Source organism: Rhododendron vialii, chromosome 7a (assembly GCF_030253575.1).
Source record: "Rhododendron vialii isolate Sample 1 chromosome 7a, ASM3025357v1".
NCBI classification, from domain to species: Eukaryota; Viridiplantae; Streptophyta; class Magnoliopsida; order Ericales; family Ericaceae; genus Rhododendron; species Rhododendron vialii.
In genome coordinates this window covers 36419370-36427651 of record NC_080563.1, presented here as the reverse complement: position 1 = coordinate 36427651, position 8282 = coordinate 36419370, and positions in this window count along the sequence as shown.

Here is an 8282-nt window from a genome sequence, read left to right as displayed (position 1 = left end):
AAGTGACAAGTCATGGAAGACTTTGCATGCTTTCAAGCTTGATTGGACATGACAATGGAGCAAATCCATGGGAGGAAGGAGAGAGAGGGGGGCCGGCCATAGAGGAGGAAGGAGAAGCTCAAGTATTGGCTATAAATAGCACCACATGCCTTCCATTCAATTCACACCATCACTTCTTGCTCTCACTTCTCTCTAGAAACCATTTCTGTTTTTCCAGGCAGCTTACTGCCCTCCACGAATCTCTATTTTTCTCTTGCTTAAAGTAGTTTTTAGAACCAACTCCCTTCGAGAAAGTTGTAGAGCACTTCGAAACCTTCAAGTTAGACCCAAGAACCATCCCAATCGGTGAAGAAATGACAAAGATATTGGCATCCGAAGTTCAGTAAAAATCTCGGATTTCCATTTCCTGACAGCATACTGTCTCTGCCTTTATCACCATTTTTCTCCTACCTAAAGTAGTTTCTAGGATCAACTTCCTTCACGAAAGTCGTAGAGCACTTCGAGAGCTTCAACTTTGACCCAAGAACGATCGTATTCGGCCAAATATTGACCGAGTTACGGCCATCCAAAGTTCGGTCCAGATTTGCAAGTTCACCGCCCGTAGAAAATCTTCCAACTAGCTTATTCGGCCCCGACTAGTTTCGGATCAAGGTAGATAAATCTCTACTCATTTTCCCTAGTATAACTTTAGTTATTTTTGTTTATGATAAGGCAAGTTAAAGTATTAGGAATAATTAGCAAGCTCGTTTTACAAAATCTTGAAATGACATTACGATCATGTAGATTTTCTCTACTCACTTCCCTAAGTATAAGTATAACCCCTTGTTCCCTAAACTCTACGTATAGAATCGTACGTTAGAAAGTAGAATGTTCTTGATTCAAAGTATCAATATCTTTATCGTTTTCCTTAAGTAGATAAGGTTATCTATTGTTTGGTTTCAAGTAGATAAGGTTATCTATCATGATTATCTCGCTAATGGAAGTACGAGCATGTTGGATAAATGACTTTGTCTTAAATAAACATATGTTGTATTGAATTTCTCAAAAAGTAAAATAGAACGATTTTCGAAAGATAAAAGTTTAACGCTTGATTTGAAGTATTCATATTTTGATCTTTTCGAGCATGCTTAGTAATATTGAGTTAAATAATCTTGCTAGTATAGTTTCAATGAATGAGTTATGCTTATTTTTGTGAAAAGTCCTACCGCGGAGTCTATGCATGAAAACGTGACACGGAAATCGAGAAAGTTAGAAACGTGACACCTAGGGTGTGGTTAACAAAAAGACGTGTTTTGAAAAGGTGAAATGTTTTGGAAACCGCAATGTGGCCGGACATGGTAGCCCATTGTGTGGTGTGTGTTTTGTGTGCCAATGGGAACCCGGTGCGGCGGAACCATTGTGAGGATACTCGGGAGACCGGAACGGCGGAACCGAGGTTGGGTGTGTGGCTTGGTTATCCGCGTTACGGAGCCAATGCGATTGTGTGCCAATGGGAACCCGGTGCGGCGGAACCATTGTGAGGATACTCGGGAGACCGGAACGGCGGAACCGAGGTTGGGTGTGTAGCTTGGTTATCCGCGGTACGGAGCCAATGCAAATGATTTTGAAAGGTTGGGTGTGTAGCTTGGTTATCCGCGGTACGGAGCCAATACAAATGATTTTGAAAGGTTGAAATGTTGACACGGTCTACGATGAGTCGCGTAGGAGAAACACAGAAATCTTGGACACCAACGATAGATGATTAACGAATGTGGATGTGTCATTGTTAGCTGTATATACATGTATCATGTGGAAATCGATGATTGTATAACCTGTTGTTTGTAAGTTATGGGTTAGCGGGTATGAGTTTGTTCTATTGAGCGTTGTAGCTCACGGTGTTACCTTTTGGTGACCCTGACATATTATATCGGTGGCGACGCGGGTATAATGTGTCAGACTCCTTAGATGAACAGGATAAGATGTACACCGTGGAAGCTTTTGGAGCAGAGGAGCTTGCTAGGATGGAAGAGCAAGCAGAGTAGTGTTAGGAACCCTAGTTTCCTTTCTTGTTGAATAAATGTACCATTTCCTTATGATGTATTTATGATGTAATAATGAGCCAGACTCTCTTTATTATATAATAAATGCCTCATTTAACGTACCCAAAATTGGGGGCGTTACAGGTACAATAAATATATCCTAAATCATTTTTGTTTTTGTTATTTTATCTATTGATGTTTCCGAATTTGTCAAGAAACCTGGTATTCTTCCTATCTTTGTCCAAGACATTAATGGATTCAATCTCTTGGCTTTCCTCCCAAGGCCGATACTCTTCCTTTGAAGTGTATTCAAATCACAGGCTAATATATTATCTCCATCAAGTGTGAGAAGCAAATGGAATAGAAAATTCTTGGTTCGATTCAACTCATTGGCCGGCGCTCGGCAACATGATCTTTCCCCATTTTTCGGATTTTCCAGATGCCTGTGGTTCAACCAAGGGAGTCTTCCTCTTGGCTCACGATCTTGTTAAGTTCCACCTCTGGAATCCAACAACAAAAGCAACCTACGAGATTCCGCTTGCACTGGCATTTGGTCAAAACTTTTTCCTATGCCTTTTGAGATTGAATTCAAAAGAGAATATCGGTCGACTCGGCAATTCAAAAATTCTGATATTGCCCCCGATGCGATCGAACCCAATCTCAAAAGCATAGGAAAAAGTTTTGACCAAATGCCGGAGCCAACGGGATCTCCTGGGTTGCTTTGGTTGGTCGATTCCAGAGGTGGAACATAACAAGATCGTGAGCCAAGAGGAAGACTCCCCTGGTTGAACCACAGGCATCTAGAAATCTGAAAATCGAGATAGGTCATGCTGTCGAATGCCGGCCAACGAGTTGAATCAAATCGAGAATTTTCTATTCTTGCCCTGAAGGAGAACACAACTGTCTCGAGCACGACTTTCGTGTTTTTCTACATATTCTTTATCTTCTATTGCAGCACAAAATTGATGGCTAATGGCAAAGAATCAGAGAAGTGTGTTCGCCGATAGATGAGAGAAAATAGCCAGCCACAAATCTGTTCGCTTTTAGGGAAGTTGGTTGGGCATTTTGTTTTCCAGAAGGTAGTGTAAAAGATCCGACATCTTGACGGGATTTGAGGGTAATGTCGATGGAAGAGATGAAATGAATGAGACGATTTGGATTTGAGGGGAATGTTGGTGGAAGAGATGAAATACAGAGAAGACGACAAGGGCGGAACCAGGAATTGATTCTGCCCTGGGCTAGTTAATCCAAACAAAATTTTGGTGGACAAAAATTTTTCAATTGTATAAATCATATCGGATACGTATGTATCGCGTATCTTAAAATATGTTCAAGATAGATTTTTGGAAGAAGGAGAATACTAAAGACAAGAGTGGGGAAGGAGAGTATTTGTAATTATATTTGAACTCAAAATTATTATTTTTTGGCTTGGTACAAAATTACTAGAACCTCTCCCCAATTATACTACTTCATGGAAAACTTTAGTACAAAGATATTTCCATACAAGAATTACACATGTGATTAATTCTCACAAAAAAACTCTAAATATTTCACAAAGATATTCTAGAGCTTCCAGAGCTAGATATTTTAGAGTTTCTAAAACCAGGAGCGGAGCTATATTGGGGCCCGGAGGGTCCAGACCCAAAGTTTTAAATTTTTATTTTTTATATACTTGATTTTGAATATTATTGATAATTATTCATGTATAGGTACTTATAATCTTAATATTTTGGTTTGATTTAATAAAAAATCGATTATTTTACATTCTCATTTTTTAAATTTTTAATAAATAAAAAATAAACACTTAACTGTTGAAATAGCCTACAGAAAAAAATAAAATGATTGGTATATTTTAACTACATTACGCTAAAATTATTTGATAAGCACCCAATAATGTATATTCTTGGTGCTTAAATTCTTAGTTTTATCGTATTTACGTTTATAAAGTTTGTGTTTTATTAGATATTGCACGTAAGGTGTTCTTAGTGTTTTCAGGTAATTCGAGTGAATAAAGGCGTTTAAACGCCAATGAATGCTCCGGGTGCAACCAAGTACCCAAGGCCACGTGCCACTCCGTTGTGGTACCCGAAAAGTTATGTATGAAAAGATGATTTGGAGGTTGTTCGGGACGCCCAAGGGTCAAGGGAATTGAAGAAGATATGAAGATTTTATCAAAGCTAATCATTTTCTAACCAACTGAGGGAAGAATCGTCATATCCTTTGATGTACAAATCATCTTGGATCCAAACTACTTGGGTTAGAAAGTAGACTCAATAAGCTTTTTAACGGTCTAAAGAATACTTAAATCCGAATTCGGAAGTGTCCGGTACCATGGCAGAGGAGGTATCGGTACCAAGTGGCTTAGAGGGAGCAGCTTAGTGATCTCAGTACCGATACCATATCAAAGGAGGTATCAATATCGAGGGGCCTTCGTAGCTAAATTCTAGGGCATCTTTGGGATATTCTGTGTGCGAAATGAAAGCTCATATAAAAATCTTATTATGTCACAAGTAGGGCATTGAATAGAGTAATTAGATATTATTGCATTTTTTGATCTAGACTAGGATTTTTTTTCTTGTTGCTTACTCTTGTTCTTCATTGTTCTTCATTGTTCTTCATTTTCTTATTTAAAAACTTGCATTTTCTGCTTTAGTTAATTTGAGTTTGTTATTTTCGTCTTTATTAAAGTTATAGCTACACTCCCGATCTATAGTAATCTCTAGTTTATTTCAAGTTTCGTTGATTAAATATGTTTGCTAGATTTTGCATTGCTTCTATCTCTCTAGATATGATTGAGTAATTTATAAGGCTTAGTCATGGGGTGATTAGCACCTCATGGCTTGAGTTAATATTATTTTTCTCATCCCATAAAATTTTAATCTTTGGTTCGGAAATCGAGATTAGTTTGGATTCTTTTGTCAAATTGCTAAGGTGTTAACCTCCTTAATCATGTGTAGTCAAGAGCATGCCACTTGCCGCACATGATACTTAGAGCTCTGTCGCTCGAGGCGTTTGCCAAATGAATTCTATAACTCGCTCGATATTCGAGCCATATTTCTTCTGGGTTGAGAACCTTAGTTGTGTATCTCAAACCGGATATTTAGATGAGAAAAGTGATTTGACTTGAGTTGTGAGTGTTAGGATCCCCTAGACCTAGACCTAGCCTTCCATTTTATTTTAGTTCAATTTAGCCGTTTATTTTTCACCGCTTAAAGTAAAACAAAGTTGGCTATCTAAAGGCCGAAAACCTTGCTTACATCTACAAATACATCCAAGCCGTAACAAATTTTCCCTTGGGTACAATACCTGGTCTTCCGGATTATTATGCTTATTTCGACGTATTAAACCCTACGCTTGGGGTGTTATTCCATTATATCGGAGACGACGAAGCATTATTTCAATGTATAAATTTAATGTGTTGGAAAACAAACACTTTATGATATAATAAGTATCGGGACGGTTCCGGAGACACCTAATTAAAAAATACCTAAAAAAATGCCCCAAATCTTAATCTCATAGTTTTCGATCAAATTTTTATGATCCGAACCGTTTAATATGTTTAAAACATATTTTTAAGGGTACCCGCGATAAATCAGCTCAAAATATGACCAGAAAGTGCTTGATCCAAATTATTTTTCCATAACGCCTATATATATTGTTTTATGAAAAACTGTTTGGATCGAGCACTTCTCATTCATATTTTGAGCTAATTTCACACGGATACCCTTAAAAATATGTTTTAAACACATTGAATGATTTGGATCATCAAATTTTGATCAAAAACTTAAGGGTGATTTTTTAGGTGTCCCAAAACCGCCCCGAATAAGTATATGTTCCGATAAAAAATATATAACTACTAAGCCAGCCACTTCAGATCAAAATCTTGACTCCACTACTAATAAAAAACTAAAAACTAGATAATAATACTCCCTCCGTCCCTTTTTAAGTGTCCTGCTTCGTAACTCCAACTTATTAAAAAGACATCATCATTACACCTTTCACATCAATTTTTTCCTCCACTTTCCCTACTTACCCATTATCATTACACTTTTACTCACTAACTTTTCAAAATAAAATCTACTTTTAGGGACAAAATAGACAATACACTAACTTTTACCCCCCTAACTTTACAAAATAGACACTTATTAAGGGACAGCCCAAAATAGAATACTGGACACAAAAAAAGGGACGGAGGGAGTAATTTCTTTTGGGTTTTGGTGGGGGGGGGGGGGGGGGGGGGGGGGGGGTTGGGTTTCTAAAGCGGATTTGGGCTACAGTCCAATCCATGGTGGGTGTACTTCCGCCCTTGGGAGACGATTTAGAGTTGAGGTGAATGTCGGTATTGGGGCAGAGTTGGATAAACCGACCAGGATTCCTTCTGTGTGTTGATTGGATGCAGTGCACATTGATCGTGTCGTTTTCGTATCAAAAATAATTAATAAAACAAAATAATTACTACTATCTAAAAGATAGCGGTAAGTACTCCGAGTATCGTCCTCAGGGATTACGAAGGCTAAATTGCAATTGTTTCAATTAATTTCTATATTAATCCGAGCAAAAAAGATTGATTGATTGTTGGTTTCTTAAAACTATTGAACTAAAATTAAAGACGATAGAAAAGTAGGAGAAGAATTGATGGGAAAAAGTTCTAGGGTTTCGAATCCACTATTCCCCTTCGTAACCTAAATATGTTTCGATTGTAGGTCATATATTCGAATCAATCCGGATATTGTAGGATTGCAAGCCCTAGCGATATCTCCTAAAAATAATTTATGAATCACCAATCGGCATGGACTATCTCCACTTAGCACGAATCGTCTTATCAGCACGAACCGTCTCTAATCAAGCACAGATCATCTTACCAGCACGACTCGTCTTACATAGTATAATCCATCTAACCAGTTATCATAAAACAATTAAAACCGTTGTATGAACGTGCATATATAAAACCTAGAAATTCATGCACACGATTTGGTGGAAAGAATAATAGTAATAAATTCTGAATAATCATACAACCGCGATTCGAATAATAAAACCCAAATCAAAACATAGATAGTATTACTCAGAGTTCGAGCTTCATCTACACCCTAGAAAGCGGTTTAGCCGCTCATAGGAAAGAGACAACTTAATCTTGATTTAGCCTCCATGACAACAAGAACTTTGCTTGTTCACTGTTGGCTTTCGTACTTCCGTCGCTCCACGGCAATCCACGCCTACAAGCTGCCGACGCCAAGTCAGTAGGTTTCCATTGCTTATAAAGGATTTCAAGCATTAATTACATTCAGCCCCTTGAACTTCATGCTTTAATAAATTAACCATCCAACTTTGAATCATTCTGCGCTTTAACCCCAAACTTCATTAAACTCTTATTTTTATCCATTATTTTGGGCAATGAACTCGATCAACCTATAAATAAAATAAAAGCAAAATAAATATCAGATAACAAATATAAATAACTAACAAGTGTAATTTGGAAAGTCAAAATATCAATATTTCGGTAATTATCACGCCCCCCAACTTACACTTTGCTAGTCCCTAGCAAAGAAAAGAATAGAAAAACTAATGAAGACAAATTAAAATAGATAGTTCTTTTAAACCCTCGGGCAGCCCCGGTAGGACGAGTGAAGTCTCGTGAGGGTTTTCAGTAGTGATCACCCACAAAACACTGTGAATCCTCTTACACGGAACCCACAACGTGCAAGTAACTCATCAGTCTCTCAAGCCAAGGCACAAAGGCATTGCACAAGTATATTAGGCAACATCAGTTCAAAATGCTATGAAGACATGCATATAAACCATGGCACCTAATTTAGCGTGTGTGAACAGTTGGAGTTAGTCACCAATGACATGTCACTAAAAGTTCTCTCCGGACCGAGCTTCGACTTCAATTCTCACAGTGTCATGCACTCACAAATAAAATCGCTCGAAACAAGATGCATTATGAACTCTCAAGTGTGCGGTTTGAAAGTTATGTAATTGAAAGCAAAACACTTCGCACACTATGACACGAAAAGAACGTTTAATATGGTGGACACACGGTCTCATGGACAGAACACCAAGCATTGGAACTCACTCTCACATCCATCAATCCACTTCCCATCACCCCAAGGATCAAATATGACTTTAATTTCGGTAGTAATGTTAGGTAAAGAAAAAAAAAATATTTCAAGGTTAGGGTAAAATATCAAGTGTCCGAAAATAGGCAAACAACTTAAGGCTAATTTAATAATGTGCGCCTATTTTCTTCTCTTTTTTCAACTCCAC